Source organism: Suricata suricatta, chromosome 5, assembly GCF_006229205.1.
Source record: "Suricata suricatta isolate VVHF042 chromosome 5, meerkat_22Aug2017_6uvM2_HiC, whole genome shotgun sequence".
Lineage (NCBI taxonomy): Eukaryota > Metazoa > Chordata > Mammalia > Carnivora > Herpestidae > Suricata > Suricata suricatta.
The window spans coordinates 11,563,943-11,586,140 of NC_043704.1; the positions used below are offsets into that span (position 1 = coordinate 11,563,943).

A 22,198-nucleotide genomic window follows, 5' to 3' on the forward strand; every position below is an offset into this window, starting at 1 on the left:
TGAAGGTTTGAATTACCTGCTGGGAATTAGCCTTCTGACATCTGCCCAACTTCCTTGACACAATCACAGCTTATTCAAACTACATGGGACACAGGGGACTACCCATTCCAAACCCCTAAAGGAAACTGAAAGGGAAGCACCCAAAGTCACACAGCTAGCTATTGAGTTCAAAGCCAGAGACAGGATTCAGGCCTCCTGCCCCCTGATCCAACATCACCCTTGCCTCCTACCAGCTCAGTGACCTCATCTCTGAAATGAAGGGCAAGACTGTCACCTTTCCTTCCTTTGAGAAGTGTTCTAAACAATGGGTGAGGTAACATCTGTGGGGCTTACGCACAACTTCAATGAAAGATAAATACAAAGAACTGTTTTCCATATTGCACTTCTCTGCAGGCATCGAAAGGCCCTTTTTACGTCAGTGTAAAGAAACAACGATTGAAAGGACATACCCCCTATATTCCACATTTTGTATTCCCAGACTCCTCTTAATGTTTTCAGTGTTGCGTCAACAGCGCATCAATGTGGTTGGGAACTGGTGGAAAGAAAGCAGATGATGAAGTGTTTTCTCAATGACCTTGGGTTCCACTCTCCCAGGTTTCCCTGCATGTTGCTGTTCCCAGCACGAATCCCAACTTACACCAAAATACTTCCCTTCCTGAATACTTGAATGCCTGACTGTCCCGCCTAACCGTGCGCTGCACGAGGTCAGGTGTGAGACATGTTTTGGTATCCCCAGAGCCTAGTACGGTGTCCACCTCAGATGTTTTTTGAGTAAATCAATACATGAGACTGTGAATTAATGATCCTGGTCAACTGCAAGGCTCATCGCTGAGTGAGGCTAAACAGGGTCACTTTTACAAGCAAAAGGGATCGTTTGTACTTGAGATCTACACCCTTTGCTCAGGGAACTTGTTGTTTTCCTGGGCACATTGTCCCTTTCCCTCCCCACCTCTGGTTCACATGATGTGTGTATGATGCTGATTTTAATATTTAAATCACTGGACTATGTGAGAGTCATGGAGTATATGGGAAGTAAGAGTTAGAGGCTGGAGTACTCAGCATTTTTAGTTATTTTGACAGAATTATAAATGTAAATGAGGGATCTTCCCCTTTTTAGTTGAGGGCTTGTGGAGGGATAATATGCATTTTCTCATTCATCATCACTGAACTGCTGGGAAGTAGGTATTACCAGCCCCATTTTGAAGACCACTAAACTGAAGCTCAGAGTGGTGAAGTAATTAGCATAAGGTCATATAGCTAAGACTTTCATCAAATCACCGGGTTCCTAAATTCCTGTTCTTTCTGTAATACTCCTCTCTGCCAGGTAGACTTAAGTTTTTTTCTAGACTGTTTCTCATGGCCATAAATAAGTAGGCTTTACTTTTCTTTTCTTTTCTTTTCTTTTCTTTTCTTTTTTCTTTTCTTTTCTTTTCTTTTCTTTTCTTTTCTTTTCTTTTCTTTTCTTTTCTTTTCTTTTCTTTTCTTTTCTTTTCTTTTCTTTTTTCCGCCCTCCACACAGGGCTCAATCTCAAGACCCTGAGATCATGACCTGAGCCAAAATCAAGAGCCAGATGCTTATCCAACTAAACCACCCAGCCGTCCCAGTAGGCTTTACTTTTAGAGTTTAATCATGACCCAAGGACTCTACAGTCTACAAAGAGATCAGGAAGACAGAGAATGAGGGGCAATACGGTTAAAAAGGAACTGTCCTCCTGAAGAGCAGTTCCATTCATGGAAAAATGTGGCAGTTAAACCCAGAGTGAAAATACCAACTACGGTTCACTACAGAGTGGAAATGATCAGTCAACCAACTCAGTGTTTTGTCTACATGACATAAATAACTGTTTGGGGTGTTGTGTGTTGTTGGGTTTTTGCTTTTTTTTTCCACTCCATTGGCCAATTGAAATGAACAGAATATTTGATTCATTCAAACTGTTTCCAAAACTCTAATGCAATGTAACGTAAGGCTTAAACTTTACAGTTAATATTCTTGAACCCCTGTCTGTAAGAGCACCTAGAAGAACACACACACCACCTTAATTACTATCCCATCCAAGCGCATTCTGCACTCAGGGAGCTAACTTAATGGTAAAACAGAGCAGTGTTTTCTTTCCTACAGCAAAGTCACATCCCAAGGGTGTGTCGTCTCCCCCCCCCCCCCCGCCCACCGAGCACATTTGTTTATAAAAGGGTAAGAGTTTTTAATATATATGCAAAGAATGATAATGAAAGTGTCTGGCTGGGACATAATCAAGTGAGATTCCATCTAATTTCAACAATGCAGAACGCCAGGGCTGAAGCCATTTTTACCGTAACTCATATTTTCAGCCCTGTGAAGTTGCCGCCCACACAGGAAATGACTTGGGACAGGTGGTCCACGGAGCTTGCTGGTGTTGTCTGGCTCCACGGGTAATGCTTGCGGGCTACTGAGTCACTGACTAATTATGAGCCTGAACAAAAGGCTCTCAGATAAGCCCTAAGTCAAGACAGAGAGAAAGGCAAGGTGTAGCCAGCGACTGTCTCAGTGTGCTAACTGTTCGAACGGAGTTGACGAATGAGCGTTCCTTAGGAAACAATGCCCCTTTGGTTCGTGCTCCTCCCTGCTCCCCCTTGGCACCTGGTAGCGGGAGGGTGAGCAAGAACAGGTGAAGGAAGAGCAGTAATGAATGTAAATGCATTAGAAAATATCCTACTTGGAATCACTACCGCTCGCTGAGACAATGAGCCATCCGTTCTCATGGGTATGAGCTGTCATGCACGTCTATGGTTGTGTGTTCTGGGCATGCAGGTGCTTTTAATCTCCTTTGATCCCTCCTCAGAGTGGGAGGCTGTGATGTAATTCTTCCCATTTCACAGGTAAAGAACTGAGGCTTAGGAGCTCCGTAAGTAGCTTTAGCTGTCAGAAAGGTGGAGGTGGTTGAAATATGCCCGCTCAGAAAAGATATTTTAGAGTTCTAACGGCCAGTACCTTAGAATATGACTTCTTTGGAAATACGTTGCAGATGTAATTAACCAAGGTGAAGTCATACTGGTATAGAAGGGGCCCCTAATAATAAAGCCGGCATCCTTATTAAAAGAACCCCATGCAGGGGTGCCTGGGTGGCTCAGGTGGTTAAGCATCTGACTTTGGCTCAGGTCATGATCTCACGGTTCATGAGATTGAGCCCTGCATCAGGCTCGGTCCTGACAGATCAGAGTCTGGAGTCTGCTTCAGATTCTGCATCTTCCTCTCTCTCTGCCCCTTCCCTACTCTCTCTCTCTTATAAAAATAAATACCCACTAAAAATTTTTGTTAAAGGGAAAGGCCATGTGAGAATGGAGGACTGGGGAGAGGCATCTACAGTTCAAGGAACACCAGAGATTGCCAGCAGCCCACCAGCAGCTGGAAAGTACCAAGAAGCATCCCCTACAGATTTCAGGGGGAGTCTGGCCCTGCTGACTCTGACCTTCTGGCCCAAGGGCTAGGAGACAATGAATTTGTGTTGTCTCAAGCCACCTGGTTTGCGGTGCTTCTTTACAGCAGCCTCAGCACTCTGATACGGGCAGGGATGAATATTTATTGAGACCCTATCATGTGTTCTTTGGTTGACCTTTCACCATTCCTGGAGAGCCTGTACATTGTCAAGCTCAGGAAATGAAGGCTTTCCAATTCTTCAAAGCATAGAAGTTTTCCTTTCACCTGAGTATGGAAGTCTTAATGGAATCATTTTTTTAAATTTAGTTTTTAAATTCAGGTTAGTTAACATACAGTGTAGTATTGGCTTCAGGAGTAGAGCCCAGTGATCCATCTCTTACATAGGACACCCAGTGCTCGTCCTGAAAAGTACCCTCCATAAAGCCCATCATCCATGTAGCCCATCCCCCCACTCACCTCCCCTCCAGCAACACTGGGTATGTTCTCTGTATTTAAGAGTCTCTTATGGTTTGCCTTCCTCTCTGTTTTTATCTTATTTTTCCTTCTCTTTCCCTATGTTCATCGATTGGGTTTCTTAAATTCCACATATGTGTTAAGTCATATGATATTTGTCTTTCTCTGACTTATATCACTTAGGATAATATACTCTAGTTCCATCCACATTGTTACAAATGGCAAGATTTCTTTCTTTTTGATTACTGAGTAGTATTCCATTGTGTTTATAGACCGCATCTTTTTTTTTAATGTTTTATTTATTTTTGATACAGAGAGAGATAAAGCATGAGAGGGGGAGGGGCAGAGAGAGAAAGAGACACAGAACCGGAAGCAGGCTCCAGGCTCTGAGCTAGCTGTCAGCACAGAGCCTGATGCGGGGCTCGAACCCATGAATGTGAGATCTGACCTGAGCCAAAGCCGGAGACTTAACCATCTGAGCCACCCAGGTGTCCCAGACCACATCTTCTTTATCCATTCATCATTCATGGACATTTGGGCTCATTTAGTAGGATCATTTTTAACACTTTATCAGAAGATCATAGGAAGTAATTGCTAGTTGGAAATAAGTATTCAAATGGAAATCATGTGGGGTGGTTCAGTTGGTTGAGCATCTGACTTCAGCTTAGGTCATAATCCCATGGTTTGTGAGTTCGAGCCCTGTATTGGGCTCTGTGCTGACAGCTAGCTCAGAGCCTAGAGCCTGCTTTGGATTCTTTATCTCTCTCTCTCTGACCCTCCCCTGCTCATGCTGTCTCTCTCTGTCTCTCAAAAATAATAAAAAACATAATAAATAAATAAATAAATAAATAAATAAATAAGTTTTAATGGAAATAATGTAAGTAGATAACATGCAGCAGAGAATTAAGAGCGAGTGGCTCTGTCAGGAAGTGGAGAAATGAGGCAGAAAAGGCCATTGTGCAAATCCTGGAATACTCCTCAAGTCAGAGAGTTTGGGCCTTACTTCAGAAAAAACACCCTCAACTCACCCCCCAATGTCCCACCAACTTCAAAGTGAGCAAAACAGACCGCCTTCACTGCTGACACCAATTACAAGTTAAGGGCTTCGGAAAGCACCTTCAGCTTCCATAGTTCACTGGAACAGAACTCAACTGACAACACTTACACTCACGGTTGTGGTTTGTTACAAGAAAAGGACACAGAGTCAGATCAGCCAAGGAAAGCGGAGCACAAGGCAGAGCCGGGGGGTCCCAGACGCAGAGCTTCAGTAGTCCTATCTCCGTGCAGTCGGGACAGCATTTCCTCCGGGCACTTATATGTGACAGGACGCATGAAGCACACCAGCCCAGAGATCTCAGCCAGGCCCTGGGGTCCAGAGTCTTTCCTGCTTCCATCACATGAACGGGGCTGAGCAGCTCATCTCGGTTTCCCGCCCCTCAAGAGGCAGAGCTGACACCATTAGACTCAAAGCCCCTACTCTCCTTAAAAAAAAAAAAAAAAAAAAAAAAAAAAACTTTTTAAAAGTTTATTTACTTATTTTGAGAGAGAGAGGCAGGGAGGGGCAGAGAAAAAATCCCAAGCAGGCTCTGTGCTGACAGAGGGGCTTGAACTCACAAACTGTGAGATCACGACCTGAGCCAAAACCAGGTATTGGACCCTTACCTGACTGAACCACCCAAGCAGCCAGAGCTCCTACTATCCTAAAGCACGTTGGTGTGGCCCACAATCCCCACCCGAAATCACATTGTTATTAGCTGACTGGTGCAAAGACTCAAGGCAAACATAGATGTTCTTATCGGGCAGGACATTCCAAGGGCTTAGCCATCACCTCCCAGAAACCAAAGGGCAAAGACCAGACCCCTCTTTGGACAAGTTTAAATTCTTTACTGTATCCTAAATTAGACAGAGACTTCCATTTTTCCATAAAGCCTCTCCCCAGGGAAACATCTCTGCATCCCTAACTCTTAGAGGAAGCTTTCTTCCAAATAGACCCTCAGGATGGGAAGAGACAAGGCCTTTCCCCACCCTGACCCATCCCACCCCACCCAAGCTCCATTGTGTGTTTGGAGCAAACCTGCGCTGACTTCATGGGCGGCATCTTTGTGCAGCTGGGTCCTTCCAAGGGCCACTCTGTTGTGCTCACTGGATACTGTGATTGGGAGCAAGATGGGCCTGGGCCTGGGAGGAGTAAGAAAGCCCAGGACAATGGAAATGAGACCAAAGACAGTAGGGGCCAGGGCTTTGGAGAAAGAGAAGAGCCAGCAGCCCAGGAGCAGTAGGGTGGGGGCAGGATCAAGTTCAGAGCCTGCAATTCTCTTCAGCAAGAGGACACCTAGAGGACAAGGGTCCCCTGGCTCAAGTTGGTGATGGATGGTGAGGATATTCTGCTCTTCCTTATGATTTAAAAAAAAATTTAATGTTTATTTATTTTTGAAAGAGACAGAGACAGAGAGACAGAGTGTAAGAGGACACAGAATCCAAAGCAGCTCCAGGCTCTGAGCTGTCAGCACAGAGCCTGACATGAGGGTCGAACTCATGGACTGTGAGATCATGACCCAAACCGAAATTGGACGCTTAACCAAGCCACCCAGGCGCCCCAGTCTTCCTGATGATTTTTTAATGCCAAAATACAAAACATGCAACCTTCCTCAGAAGCTGCCTGCATAACTTAGTTAACCAGAAGGAGTAGCAGGGACTTCTCCTTCAGATGACAGTGACATTCTGCCTTCTGCTTCTAGCATCAACTTCCTCCCTTTCTGAAAATTCAATGTCTTTATAAAGCAGTTGCCTCTCTTCCGCCCATAAGAGCATTCACATATCTGTCTAATTTCTTAGATTTTATCACCCAACAGTAGATATTATTTCTACGCTTTCATTTAGCATGCAAACCTATGCCGAGCACTCGAGGTATTTTGACAATGTCTACAAAAACAATGTAGAGTGAGGGGGATGTTGCCTGAGTGGCAACCCTGCCCCAGCTGCCACCGTAATGTGGATCTTTCATCCCACACACATTTTTGATGCAAAATGTGCCACAGGCAAAAAGGACATTTTTAAAGGAGAAAAGAAATGGAGGGAAAGAAACGTGGGAAGTTAGTGTAATCATCTGCAGTTTGAACTTTTTCCCCACAACTTTATGGAATTTCGAAAGATTCATCGCCTGGTAGATGGCTGAAAGGAAACTATTTCTTCGACTAGAGCTCCATGAACAATGTACCTGCAGCTGGAAGCGGAGTTAAAGGTATCGAAACCATTTTCCTGGATGCGTGAGATCTACAGGATAGAAGAAATGTGTTTCGAATCTTGAGTTTTGACCCATCATTTGAAATTCATTTTCTCTGGCTTTTCCATAAGCCAGGCCAAAGAAAATAAAGGAGCCAGCCTCTGCCCACTCCCCACCCCTCCCCCGCCCTGAGCTCCCTCCTTGCCCGCCAGGCCCGCCAGCTTTCTCAGATCACCATGTGGCAACTTGGAGTCCCGAAGATTCAGACGAATACACAGCAAGTTGTCCTGACGTCTGTTTTTCATTGACAAAAGCAGAAATTAGCATCACCTTCGGCCAGATTCTGCACTGTATATTCCATAATGCATTAGGGGCCCCTTTCTGATTTTATTTCATATTCTGGCTTGATAGCACAGTGTTTAACTTCAAAGGTTGTTCTCTGCCTGAACACCTCTTCCAAGCTTGGGGGGGTCAAAAATATGGGGGTCTTTATTCTAAATGGGAATTTACTCCCCCCCTCCAAACCTGCAAGGGATGCAAAAGGCAAAAAGTCCCTGATAATGGAGTAAAATAAAATAAAACCCTAATAAGAATATGAACGGGAAAAGGTTTCCTTTAATTTAGGACAATTCCAATTGTTCCTCATCCTTAGACAGCGACTAGCTGTCATTAAGCCTCCTGACACAATCCAGGTCAAATCCTACGACTCAAAGCTATCTGTGAATTTTTGCTTCTGATCCATTAGGGACATTAGCATGACTCTGGCTTTGCCTGGTGTGTTTGTGCTTTTCCAGTTTTAACGGATCCTTTATAGTATATTAATATCATGCGTAATGTCAACATTTGGAAAAGGTTTCTGACTGACGGGGCTGAAAAGACATATTTCTCCAACAGCCTGTTTCTATAACTGAAGTCATTCTTCTTTAAGACTCAGACCACCATATGCTTCCACTTTTTTTTTTTTTCTGTTTTTATCAGGGGACCTCAGCACATTGGATTTCAGTATAAATTTCAAATATAGAAAGACAGTTCCAAAAACTCAAGCCAGCATACCCTTGGCTCCTGGGTCCCTTCCGTGAGGATTTATTGAGGCTTTAGAAGCCTCTCATCTGTAGTTGGGGTCAACCCTAGTAATAGTAATAGCTGATGTTTATTGAGTTTTCACTATATGCCAGGCACTGTGCTAAGTGTTTTATGTATGTTGGGATACTTAGCACTCCCAAAAACTCTGTGAAGGACCGAGAACCCTATGACAAGACAGATGAGAAAATGGTAGCATTGATCCAGGGCTGGTTTGACATTGCAGGTACCCAAGACCCAAATCCACCCTCTTCACTTTCACCACATTGAGCCTGTATGACCAAGACCGAAGCCTTCTCACAACACACTCACAGCAACACGACCACATATCCCTGAACAAACACTCCTTCCTCAAATGCCTCTCTTTAAACAGTGTTCACTTCTCTTGCTAAGGGCACAGGGCCTTTTTCCCATTCCCTAGTTCACCATGAGCCTCAACATGGGTAAGGAGTCTTATTTTGGGTTGGGGACTCTTACTGTAAAATGCATTGGACCCACATATAATTCCCTCCCAGAGCCGTCCATCCACATCATAGAGAAACAACACAGTGCAATAAATACTTAGAAAGCACATCTTATTGATAATACTTGTATTATGATGATGAGGGTGAAAATATTCACAAATTCCTACCCTTAAGCCACTCTCCACCCCCAGTCCCCCAACATACACATGCACAACGTTTAGAAGTTTGGCCTTCTGGACTCTGGAGGCTTTCTGGGATATTGAATGGCCAGGATATAGAAGAGAATTAGAAAAAGCTGAAGTTTGGCTTCAAAAGGCTGAGTCACTCACAAGAGAAAAGAACAGGTCCAGAAAATAACAGGAGGCCTGGGAGAGACTGAGAAGGGAGAAGGTGGGAAAAGGCAGGAGGTAAGAGTGGGTGTTGACAGGGTTTCACTCTGTCTTCTATGGAGCATGAACCCCACTTTCTGCCTCTTCTGGAGATTGCAGGATGGACTTACCTTCTCCAGGTCCTCTCGGAGTTGAAACTGCGTCCCTTCCAGACATGTAATTTTGAAGGGGGTGGGGGTGGGGGAGGGAGGTAAACCAGGAAGATGAAGGACATAAGGATGAGGATGACCTCTGACCTCAGAGAGTTGACAGCCTAATATGCTATTTAAAGCAAATGCCCAGCAACTATCATGCAGAATACATGAATTGCCTGCACAAGATTAAAACAGCAATGGAAAAAGATTGATTCTCCGGTGTGAGGAATCTAAACATGAAGATGGCATCAGAGTGTCCCCCGGATAGATGGAGTTGGGACACGAATGGGGTTGGAGGGGTGCACCCATGTGTGAGCAGAAGCGGGGTGGGGGAAGGTCTAAATCCCCATCCTGTGGTAGGCCTACCTTGGCGAACCCTGTGTCCTGGGAATCCCACCAGTCTTGGACAAATCAGGAGGGCTGGTCAACTGACTCCTATACGTAATTAGGAACTACGGGTCCTGCCTTTGTGACCCCTACTCTTCTCTGTCCTCATTCCCTCACTGTCACCACCACCACACCCAGGAAGGCTTTGAAAGCTCCTCCTTCTAAATGATACAGTGGAAGACCTCACATGAATAATAGGAATTCCAGAAAGAGAAAATAGGAGCTGTTGAGGGGAAAGTTTTATTTTTTCTAGTTTTTCCAAGTATTTATTTTATTTTTTTATTTATAGTTTATTGTCAAGTTTGTTTCCATATAACACCCAGTGCTCATCCCCGCAAGTGCCCTCCTCCATGTCCATCACCTGAGAGAAAAATTTTAAAGTGATGGGGAAAGAGAGAGAAAGAGAAAGAGAGAATTAAGATATCTCTCCACAGCTGAGAATGGGTCAGCCTTGTCTGTCTGGTACATATTGCTTGTATGGCTTTGCACATTGTTGTATGGAATTATGGTTTTCTCATTGATGCTAATGAAGGGTGGTCTGCATCTCTGTCCATAAGAGGAAAAGGTTTCCCCAAATCATCTCTCACTGGGGGTGAATCCCTCCCCTTGGGTTGCCGTGGAAACTCACAGGAGGTGAACAATGAGACAGATAAGAAAATACCAGTCAGGCTGCAGTTTTGTGGGGTCTCCTGCAAAGGAGTGAGGCTCACAATATTCCCTGGTTGGACATTCACATTGCCTTCTTACATGATATTCTCTGTTCACTTCCCTTATAGTCTCACAGACTTCCAAATATTTTATGGGTGCCAGCAACCCCTTGGACCAACACAGACATGGCAGAAATAACCAAGAACATTCCCATCACTGACCCCAAGCCAATCTGATGAGAAATTACAGGAGCTAAATTTTTCCAAAAGATTTTCTGTGTAGAGTCAAATTGGGTGGTTCCTGGTTCCATTTTTACAACGAAATTGTCATTTCCTTATACCTCACTAACTTCTGTCCAGGTTTTGGATAACGTCTTTGGATATGTATCTCCTCTATGCCAGGTGTTTGGAAAATTGGCTTACCTAAGCCACTGCATCTGAAATAGAATCTGTAAAGATTACTGTCTAAAGCTGATGTGAGATGGTTCATCCTTAGGAGAGAGGTCAACAACCCTTTGAACCCTGACCTACTGCTCCCCTCAACTCTTGTGGAGTCGGGCTTCTAATTTTGATGAGAGCCACCAAAAACAGCACCCTCTTTGAGTGACGGTAACTTGAGAAAGGACAATATAAGTGCTCACTCAAGATATTAGACTCAAGGGACTATCTACTTTACATGTCTCCCATAGCCTGTCCCCCATGTCCTACCTAGTCAGGCATCAACAACATGATCACTAGTGTCATGCTCAGGCTGTAGTGCATGGGGATAAAAAATGCAAAAGTCAACGATGCCTGGGTGGTTCAGTCAGTTAAGTGTCCAACTTTTGGTTTCAGCTCAGGTCAGGATCTTACAGTTTGTGAATTTGAGCCCTGCATAGGGCTCTGTTCTGACAACACAGAGCCTTCTTAGGGTTTCTCTCTCTCTCTCTCTCTCTCTCTCTCTCTCTCTCTCTCTCTCTCAAAAAATAAATAAACATTAAAAAATATTTTAATGCAAAAGTCAGAGACTCATTTGGATTCTATCAAGTGGACTGCTAAGTATTTGATATCATGAGGATGAAACACACCAGGACCCATAAAGCGTCAATTGTTTCTGAGTTCTTTCACAGGGAAGCATCTGAAAACTTTCCTTCAAAGAAGAGGGTGGAGTAGTACAGTCCTCATCTTGCATCTGTGGAACCACAGAATGTTCTAGAGCAATCTGAGTGGAACTCCTGGTAGAACTGTGAGCTACTGTCCTGCACAACAGAACCAAGAAAGCATCAACTTCTTTCAAGTCTCTCTCTTCTTGCCCTGTTAAGGAACCTTGATGTCTTGACCCAAAGTTTCAAGAAGAGTTTGGAAATCCTCAGCCAACACTGAGACAGAGGCGGCTTCACTTCAGTGCACTTCTCTGTTTTCTTTGGAAGTCTGAAGGTCTGAATCCTACACTCATGCTGGGACGTGTAAGCCAAGGAGATATTTTCTTGCCTGGATCAATACGTGTCAGGGAGATGAACTGAGAAGGTTTTAGCATCTGAAACAGTCTTTTTAAAGTTTATTTATTTATTTTGAGAGAGACGGAGACAATACAAGTGGAGGAGGGGCAGAAAGAGAGAGACAGAATCCCAAATAGGCTCCACACTGTCAGCACAGAGCCCAGTGAGGGGCTCAAACCCACAAACCATGATATCATGACCTGAGCCAAGACCAAGAGCTGATGATTAACCAGTTGGGCCACCAGGCACCCCAAAAATAGTCTTGACTGTTCTGTACTAAATTCAGGGCACCAGTCTTGTGCTGTAGGGAACTCTGGAGAATGCTCTCATGTATAAATACACTCCTTACTTGTAGTATCAGGATTCCTATGGAAATGTCAGGGCTGAACATAAAGTCCACCAGGAGGATTTAGGTTGAACATTAGGCCATGGGCAAATTATTCCCTGAAGATTTTGTTCAACTTTAAGACTAGAAGTTTGCTAAGTCTAAGCAAATAAACCAACAAACAAAAAATCCCCAAACATAGAATAACCATCAATAGAAATAAATCTGAAATTTAAGAAATCAGACTTCAGCATCTGCAGTTGTGGGTTTCCACAGCCTCCCAAAGATTTATGCCCACAGTTTTATTGTAATCATTAATCTAGATGATCTAAGATTATGTTATTGCATTAAAGCCTAGTGCGTCAAAAAGATCAAGATGCTTAATGAAGTGCAAAATTGATCCCATTTAAGAAAAGCAAAACTTTGCTCCCAAGAGAAAACCAGACAGAAGATGAGGAGGTTTTTTTTCCCCTTGAAAGTTATTTGTTTTTGTTGAAAATTCTGGATAGCAGGATAAATTTGTGTCATTTTCAACACATAAACAGCAACGAGTGGCAATGAAGCAATTGATTCCTTGGCACTGTGCCTCCTTTTTCAGCTGAAGGCCTCCTCAGTTTCACGAAAAGCATCAGTGAAGTCTCCTTGTATAATTGAGGGACAGAGATAAGGAATCTGAAGATATCCCCCAAGGTTGGTTTAGGAGGTAAAACACCTACTGAGGGCTTAGAAATTCCATCTCACCACAGTTCTGTCTCTACTATCCTTCTTCTTATATATAGTTTAATGTTTAGCTGCAGCTAAGACTCTGTTTGTTGTTTTAAAACATATGTATTTCAAGGGGCACCTGGTGGACTCAGTCAGTTGAGTGTTTGAATCTTGATTTTGGCTTAGGTCATGATCCCAAGGTCATGGGATTGAGCTCTGGGTTGGGCTCTATCATAGCATGGAGTCTCCTTAAGATTCTCAGTCTCTCTCTCTGAGATATACATCACATAAATTTACCATTTTAACTGTGTTTAAATATACAGTTAAATGGCATTAGGTACATTCACACATTTCTTTCATCATAGTAAAGATCTAGATGAGATTTAAGAAAGGAAATTAAGAAGGAGAATACACATAATACAAATATTACTAAGGATCTGGCCACATCCATCCCACGTGGCATACTGGAAAGGAATTGTGGTAAAATCATTGATTTTTGGCTGTCTTCAATCGCTCAGAATATTCAGAGAAGAGACAAAACCAAAAGAACAATTGCGTGAAGAAACTGTAGACACCACACATATGAGTAATTCTAAATAGAGAAGTTGATGAATTTGGGGGTGGGTTCAGAAGCTTTCGCAAGTAGGAATCTTGAAAAGTTTATTCTCCTTTTCGTTTTTTCATGTAAACTAAAACACAACAAACCCAGCTGTGTTCGTGGCTGGCTCACAGGAAGATGTCGCTCGCAGATGACAAGTACTGACATGCTAATGGGAAGACAGTAGGCAGCTCAGAATGTGCTTAAGAAACAGTTGTTCATTTAAACAGAAGCCGGTCAGAATATTGGACAGACTCTCGCCCAGACCCGAAATTCCCCATTTCCTGTGAACCAGCTCCTGAGTCTTCTGGAACAAAGTCTTCTGGAACAAATGCACACCCTACTTTCAAACTTTGTGTTGCATCCATAGTGCCATCTTCCTTGTTCCTGGTCTTTTTCCGATGTGCCAATGTCTTTTCATCTGTCTTGTCTACTAGCCCTGCTGAAGGCAAGATTTACGTCTTGCTCCTATTCATGGTGAGTGTGAGCCCTAAAGAAATAATTGACTAATCCCTAAAACTTTGGGAGGGAACTTCTAAAAACCACAATGGCATGTTTCTTGCAATTAATTGTATAGACAGTTGACAGCAAAGCTGTGGGAAGGAAGGATGGTCACAGAGAAGTTGTGTCGCATGAGCCCCATCCGCCTCCCCAGCTGTAAACATGAACCAGGAGAAGAGGAACCTGAGAATTTGTTTTGTCCTTCTCCCCAGGAGTGGGCTGGGCAGTGAGATATGACCACTTCGGGGCCAGTGGTGCTGAAGGTCAGCATGGATTGAGGCAGGCATGTGGAGACGTCACATGAGGTTTGAGTTAAAGCAAAGTAGGAAATGAAGACTTTCCAGAACAAAGTGAAGGATGACAGTGGGTTCCAGTTTTTAGTGTAATAGATGCTGAAAAATGTCGTGTCACTCTTTAGGCACGAAAGCTTCTGAGCAGATGTCTCTGCAGGAAGGGACCCACCCAGCATGGGGGAAGGAGCCCAGAAGTAAGAACCAGCAGTTACATGATCAAGGCTTGCCTCTGACACTAATTGGCTGTGGAGGCTCGAACAAGGACATAAATTCAGTGGCTCTCAACTCCCCTGTAAAATGAGGCCCATGTGGGCTTCGAAGGTCGACTTCAGCCCATACAGAGAACTGCGGTGTAAATCACCGGGAGAAAACCAGCGCCGCCACATCAATGGTCCCTATTCATTGTGGCCTAAAAACCTTCCAATTGAAAACGTCCTTCCTGAGGCCACAGATATGAGAGATGTGCCTGGGGCCTCTGGTTATGTCCCTGCCAGAGCTATCATTTGTTAACAAATCCCTCAATATTCAGGAGTGGTCCCAAATGCTGTTTGAATCTCAGCGGGGAATGAGAGGTTACTTGAAGCTCTCGTTAACCACCATTTTTACTCTGTGCCTGTTCCTTAATACCTTATCCACTTTCTAGGTGACCAGTTGAACCAAGCCAGAGCCAGAAGTGCCATCACCAAACCCAATCCCGCGTTGAGTGTGCACCTTGATCAACCAAATTTGCCTGGTCTCTTTCTAAGAAGCAGAATCACAGCAGGAAAGGCTTGTGGGGAAAAGCAAAACAAAACAAAACAAAAAGGTTTTCTTATTCTGGCATGCATTAGTCAGGCAGTTGGTGAAATGTGTAAATGCCCCTATGCATATTAAAGACCATTTAATAAAAACCTTCCCCCGTACATGTTCATCCTTTAGCAGACCTTTTAAAATAAGTCTCAGCATGTTTTCTTTTCTCTTTATTTTTTTCATATGCTGGAGAGAAGCTTTAGTGCCAATCCCATATTTGGGGTCCAGAGATGCGCTCGGAGAATGTTTTGGTGAGACGCCCTGTACTAGATCCTTCCTTGTGCTATGTCGACACAGTTTACACTGTTTTAAGCCCCTGTTGTAAGCTCTGGTCTGCACTTTTTAAAATGTTTCCGGGGCTAAAGGTTTCAGGACAAGTCTCTAAAGGTGATATGGGAAGACAGACTGGACATGGGAAATCTGACCTCCACAATTTTAGGAGGGTGTTTTTATAGCCCTGGGGGAAAATAGAAATATACCCTCCATGTTACTCTGAAAAGTTTGCCCACGACACACCGGGACCACAGACTGCTTTCTTGCACTGCGTTCTGAGAAAAAGATGTGCAACCGACCCCTACTCTCTCAGTCCCTGGAATCTGGAAGTGGTCAGAAAAGAACAGCAGAAGCAAAAACTTTACTTCTCTCTCATGTTTTTTTCCAGTTTCAATTGCGTGAGACGCTTAATTGTGGAAAATGGAAAACAAAAGATGATCTATTTTGGGGAAGCTGAGAAAGACAATTACCAGAGAATCCTCAGCTTGACAGACAGCACTTCCTTTGATCCATATTATCTCTATGTGATGGCTGCTATTTTAGTGTGCCCATTTCACAGATGAGGAAACTGAAAGCACAGAGAGGTTAAATAGATTGTCTGAGGTCACACAACCATTCAGCAAGGGGCAGAGATAGGATGATAAGCCAGGCAGGTTAGCTGGAGAGCACACGCCCTTGATCACCACTATTCGTTCCTTTCCAAGACAGCCTGTGTATGGAAGGGGGGCAGGAGGAAAGGAGAAAGCCCCTAAAATGTGCCTCATGGGGCACTTTCAGATGACCTTCTCCGGGCTTTTAGGGGTCAGTGCCCCTGCCTCATTAGCCTTGCCCTTACCTCCCCTAAATGAGTTCCCTGACAATGCCCCAGCCTGAATCCTTCTTGCTTGAAGTAGGAGATATAACCTTAGATTCTTCCCCCTCCTTGGAGTCTGGTGGGTGGGTGTTTATAAAAACAAAATAAAACAAAACAACAACTAGAACCCCCCAGACCCAGCTTCGTATTACAACCATGTTGTCACAGTGGCCTTCTGCTGATCAATGCTCATTCCTGCAAATCGGGCCAAGCCTGTGGCCCTGGTGCTTTCTGCTCCCAGGCTGGTGAGCTGCCCCAAGCCACAGCTCTCCCCCCATGACTCCCCACCCCCAGTTCTTACTATCCCATCTGTAAGGCTAAGTACTTCTCATCTATGTGTGCACGGGTGTGTGTGTGAGTGTGTGTGTGTGTGTGTGTGTGTGTGTGTGTGTGTGCATACATACATGTGTATGGCTGATGTGAGGGTCCAGATTGTTCTGTCTGGTGCTTTGTAGGATGTCAGTAGCACCCTTGGTCTCTGCCCAGTAGATGCCAGTAGTGACCCCCTGCACTGTGACACCCCGAAATGTCTCAGACTTTGTGAAGTAATCCACAAAGAAAATCTCTGGACTCTAATCCTGCTGTACTGTCCTTGACCCCATCCCCACTCAGCTGCCCTACCCTCCACCCTGGACCTCTCTGTACACAAACACATGTCCCTGGTGGCCATGTCCTCACATACCTGTCCTGAGCCCCATTTGATTCTCCATGTTGGGGATCTACCCCTTGATTGGAAAACCAGGGCTGAGCAATTTGAGCTGACACGCCAGGGCTTGGACCCCTTGGACGTGGTCTGTCCTGTCTGTGGGCGTCTCTGAAGTCCTGCTCTAAAGGTGACTCGCTTCTTCCAGCCCCTGTGTGCAGATGTCATCTCTGGTCTCAATTCTGCCTTACAAGGGCCACCATCCTTCAAACTCAAATCTTGAACTAGGATAGAATCGCAAATTTAGGGACAAACAACCAACTCTGTATCTTGACATCTTTTTCTTGGTGCCATAATTGCCAGGGTGGGTCACTCATGGGGGTGGGAGTAGGGGGAGGGGTAAACAACTCTTTCCCTTAGAGTTTGAGAATGCGAATCTGAATGGAACATCTATGCAGGTGGCCAATCTGATGGCGGTAACAACTTGCTTTTGTGCGTTCACCCCACTAAACCAGCTGATAGCATAAGAGTAAGTACTTCTGAGGGTCAGGGAAGAATTTAAATAGTAAAGTAAATTTGAATAATTTCACTCTGATAGAATCCACCTGCTGTACAGGGTAATTCAGGGCAAGTGTCCCCAAGTATGTTCCGATAACTAAGTCATGGCCTTCTATATCATCAAGGTCTCTTGTGACTCCTGGGAAAAACTCAGCCTGTTGGCTCTGCCAGACTCACCAGGATGGGTAGGAACAGGGCCTGAAGAGGTTTTGGCTCAGCAGTTTATGCTCAGAGAGACATTTGCATGTTGAGCAATACAATGGTTAGTTTCCTATATCAACTTAACTGAGCCACTAGGTGCCCAGTCATTTGGCACAGAACATTATTCTGGGCGTGTCTCTGAGAGTTTTTCTGGATAGGACAGGCATCTGAATTGGTAGACTGAGTAAAGCAGATTGCCCCCCTGCCCAATATGGGTGGCCCTCGTCCAATTTGCCGTAGACTGAGTTTTTGTGTCCAACCCCCAAATTCGCATGTTGAAATCTAGTCCCAGTGTGATGGTGTTAGGAAGCGGGGCCTTTGGGAGTTGTTTAGGTCATGAGAGGGGGGCCCTAATGGATGGACCAGTGCCCTTACCAAAGAGACCCCAGAGAGCTCTTGCGCCCCTTCCACCATGTGAGGACATCACGAAAAGACCACTGTCTGTGAATCAGGAAGCGGGTCTCAGCAGATCTGTTGGTGCCTTGATCTTGGATCTTCCCATCCTCTGGAGCTATGAGAAGTAATTGCTTGTTTAAGCCCTCCATCCATGGAGTTCTAGATGGCAGCTTGAGCGGGGCTAAGACATAATCGGTTGAAGACCTGAAAAGAACAAAAAGGCCAGGTAAGAGGGAACTCCCACTCCTTTACTGCTGAGCCAGGCATCTGGTCTTCTTCTGCCTTTAGGCTCAAATTGGAAGATTGGCACTTGGGGCTCAAGCCTGCCTGCCTTCAGACTGAGCTACACCACCAGCTCTCTCGGTCTCCGACTCATCACCTGCAGATCTCGGAACTTCTCAGCCTCCAGAATCACACAAGTCAATTCTTTACAACAAAGGTTCTATTTCTCTGGAGAACGCTGACGAATTCAAAACAAAAGGCACAGGACCAGTGCCATCAATGAAAAGTGCATCCGAGATGACACTGCAGCTCAGGCAAGCTGCCGACCACCAGCTCTCTCAGGACATGGCAGAATGACAAGTGATATAACCGTCCAGGCTTCTAAGAGCCTAAGATGAAAACATTTTTCTTCATCTGAACCTGGGTTAAGACAAACTGCCTCAGAGAAAGAAAGAGCAAAATCTCATATTCAATAAGGGAGTTCTTGGTGTTCTTAGCAAACATCAGTGCTAGATTTCATAATCGAATAACTGGGTGACAAATTGGAATAAAGATACTGACCATGATTATATTATAGATCCTAAACTATTACATCTTTATTATGAATCCTTACTATTACTAAATTAATAAATGGATATTGTACAAATTTTAGAAATTACATATAAGAAAAGGAAAAAGGAAAAAAATCATATCTTCCCTGATTCATGACCCAGAGATAATCATCAGTAGCATTTGATCCTGCCACCCCTCATTTATGTGTGTGTGCTGATGCACATGTGTGTATGCACATGCTATGGGTGTGTATATGAACACACATACATGTACATATATACACATACAGGGTCATAGTGCATACATTATTTTTCTAATTTTTTTTAGTTGGTACATGTCATGGACATCTTTGCATGTATTAGACATACATGAACACCCCAGCTGTCCCCATGCTTGAGTGAGAAGCAATGCCAGGTCTTGGACCCTCAATGGTGGCACCCAGGCTGCCATGTTGCTCCAAGCCCCAGCTCTCCTTCCTGCTTCCTGCTCTGCTCCCATCCCCTGAGGCAGACACCTGAGCTGCTGAGAACATTCTTATACACACATTTCCCTACATTTGACCGGAGGGTTTCAGCAGCATAAACTTTCCAAAGTAGAATTACAGAGTCAAAGACTGTGGAGCCTACGGAGACATACTGCCAAATTGCTTTCCAGAAGGTTCTACCAACCTGCAACCCTTCCAGCAGCCTGTGTGCCCCCTTTCTCCCCGTGAGGGCAGTAAACGCTTGTCTCCCTGCAGTAAAAGATGCTCCCTAGAGCTGCACATTTAACAGTTTGGAACCAATTAGGGGTATTTTACTCAGATTTTTTTTTTTTTTCCTGAGAGATCTGTGTCTTCCTTTGTCTTGCGGCTTTTGGCAGCAATGATCATCTTTTCAGCCAAATTGGGCTAAAGAAGGCAGCAAATGAGATATACTGATAAGGTAAGTGTGCCTATTGTATTTTCTCCATTCATGTGTGGTGCTCATGGACTAAACCCTAACTTTCTTTGTTCAAACAGTGTTTATGTAAGTTTCCAGGACACCCTTAATTCTTGCTATCTCAATTTTTTTAACAGGTAGATAAGCTCTTAAGAACCCTCACATGGCAGCACATAGTGGAAGATAGACGAGGAATCTTGGAAGTGGGCCACATGTTTGTGACCTGGATCTCTCCCCACAACACTGGGGGACTGGTCAGTCACATGTGAGCCTGTCTTCTTCATCTTCCCATTGCAGTGGAGTGTCTAATCCTGGAGAGAATGGGAAAATGATACCTACCTCCCACTGTTAATGTCAAGATCCAATACGATCATGTATATGTGAACATTTACAAGAACATTTCCCATTACTATTAAATCTGTAATGACATAATTAAACAGTGGAATTGTAGAACTCTGTACTCAGCTGTTGGGATGCTCTATCAAATTACCACAGACTGGTGACCTCAACAAGAGAAATGTAATGGCTCACAGTCTGGAGGCTGGGAAGCCCAGGACCAAGGTATAAGCAGGCCTTTCTCCTTGACTCCTAGATGACCATTTTCTCCCTAGCTCTTCAGATAGTCTTACCTTCATGCGTATCTCTCTGTCCAAATTTCCTCTTTTTATAGGACATGAGTCATACTGGATCAGGACACACCCTCATGATCTCATTTTATCTTGATCACCTCTCTAAAGACCCTACTCCAAATAAGGTCACATTCCAAGCTGCAGACAGGTTAGCACTCCAGCATATGAACTTTGAGGGGACACAGTTCAGCCCACAACAATCTCTGTAGTTGAAAGAAAACCAAGAACTCTTATTCCCTAATCATCTTCATTCACCTGGGAGACGGTCAGATGAGTGACATGCTCTACAGGACCTGGAAGAAAACAGCAACAAATGCAGGACTCAATTCTTCCTGAATGAGAACAGAAATTGTTGACTTGGCTCCTCACATTTCAGTTCACTTTTATTTCCCCATCCACCCAAGTATACACAGATGATTTTTTTAACATGAATTCTCATTTTTCTCAGTGAAAAAAGACACAAGGGCTGGGCTCACATCTTTCTCTTCACACAAATTGCCAGCCTCAAAGAAAGCAAAGGAAGGTTTCATGGTAGCTCAACTGAATGGAGAAAATCATTTCCAGCTCATGTCACAAAGTTTTAGTGTCGTGTTATCGTGTTCAAACTCAACTGCATCAAAGAACCACATCTAAATGTTAATACAAAAATCTGCACTTCCGTCAAGATTGGGAAGGAAAGAAATTAAAATTCATAGATCATGTTCTACATGACAGATATGGCCCCCAGTGTTTTCATATAACTTATCTCAATCCAATCTCCAGCATTTTAGATAATTTCACATTTTGAATTCTCTTCCTGCATTTTGTGTCCACCCATGGAAAAATGAAAGCCTGCGTCTGCATACTAAGGGGTGGAAGGGTCAGTAATTTTCCCCCAGACTGGGAACCAGCTATTGGGCAACCCAATAAATCTTCAGACCCTTTTGTCCCTTAGTCATTTTATCTGAAAAGTGGGGATAATTGGCTCTGTGTTCCTTTATCTCCCATCAAATGTGGAGACTACTAAGTAAGGGCTTTGAGTCAACAAGAGAAGTCCTGATATAAACAGGGTCAGGGAAACAGTGAGAATTACTTATGCATTATTTCCTACAAGCCAATCCCAAGGAAAGGAAAACTCTGTAGAAAGTCTAGTGTGGGTAAAAATGTAGGAGTCATCTTTTGAGTTTTGACTCAGAAGTCAAAAAATATAAAGAAAATGGAGCTACACCTTGGTTCTTGATGCTACTATAAAAAGCTACAGGATATTTTAAGTGAGAAGACTCAGGATGTTCTTCCTTGAACTTTATGTAAGCTGTCATGATTGGGATTAGAGAATGAAATAGATTAGGTACTAATTTACCACCAAACTTGACTTCCTGGAAATGAATGAGCAGGATTCTAGCCATACAGGATCTCCAACTGGGTTACCAGAATCAAAAGGATGACCTCAGCTTCCAATACTGTCCTTTACTTCTTCCAGCTGGAGACTGACCAAGGCAAGTGACTAACAGAAAAATCCAACGTGCATGACTCCACCCCATCGACTAAGGTAGATAGATATGGGACCATAGGAATGGTTAAAATATGATGTCCAAATATAGGCAAGATGAGAATGGAAAACTTCCCACTATCATTTCTCAAGCACTTTTGATGTTCATCTTCCAAACAAGAGCAACTGTGTCATCCAGAATACTTCCAGTCATCATGGCATGTGCTGGGTATTTTCCCAGAGAGCTGCTTTACCAGGGATTTGCTGAGACTGGGAATATGCTTTCCACTTTGGGTTTGATGAGTAGATGAGCAAGTGTATAGGGCTGGCGATGGGGAGGTAACAGAAGAAAAAATAAATAGAGCTGTACCTTCATCAGAGCCTGTGTATCTCTGTAGCTCAGTTCTTACTCACCTTCTCCAAATACCCTCTGCTCACTCACTCAATGTCAAGTTCTAAGGTTTTTGTTTCCTAGAGTAGGTTGCTCTCATCTTTGCATGTGGATTCTTTTATGTTCATGATTGTAGTTTCCAAGATATATTGAGTCTATTTCTGCAAATGTTGTTCATATAGTATGCCTTTCTTTTTTAGTTCAGTCCCTC

The 22,198-nt window shown here is 43.9% G+C and overlaps 1 long non-coding RNA gene across 1 annotated transcript; it reads left to right on the forward strand.

The window, feature by feature from the left end:
• Window positions 1-12,620: 12,620 nt before the first annotated feature.
• LOC115292604 lies at window positions 12,621-14,985 on the forward strand. The gene is made up of 3 exons (XR_003909054.1): window positions 12,621-12,685; window positions 13,433-13,775; window positions 14,736-14,985. It is a non-coding gene; the product is annotated as an uncharacterized LOC115292604 (long non-coding RNA).
• Window positions 14,986-22,198: the final 7,213 nt, after the last annotated feature.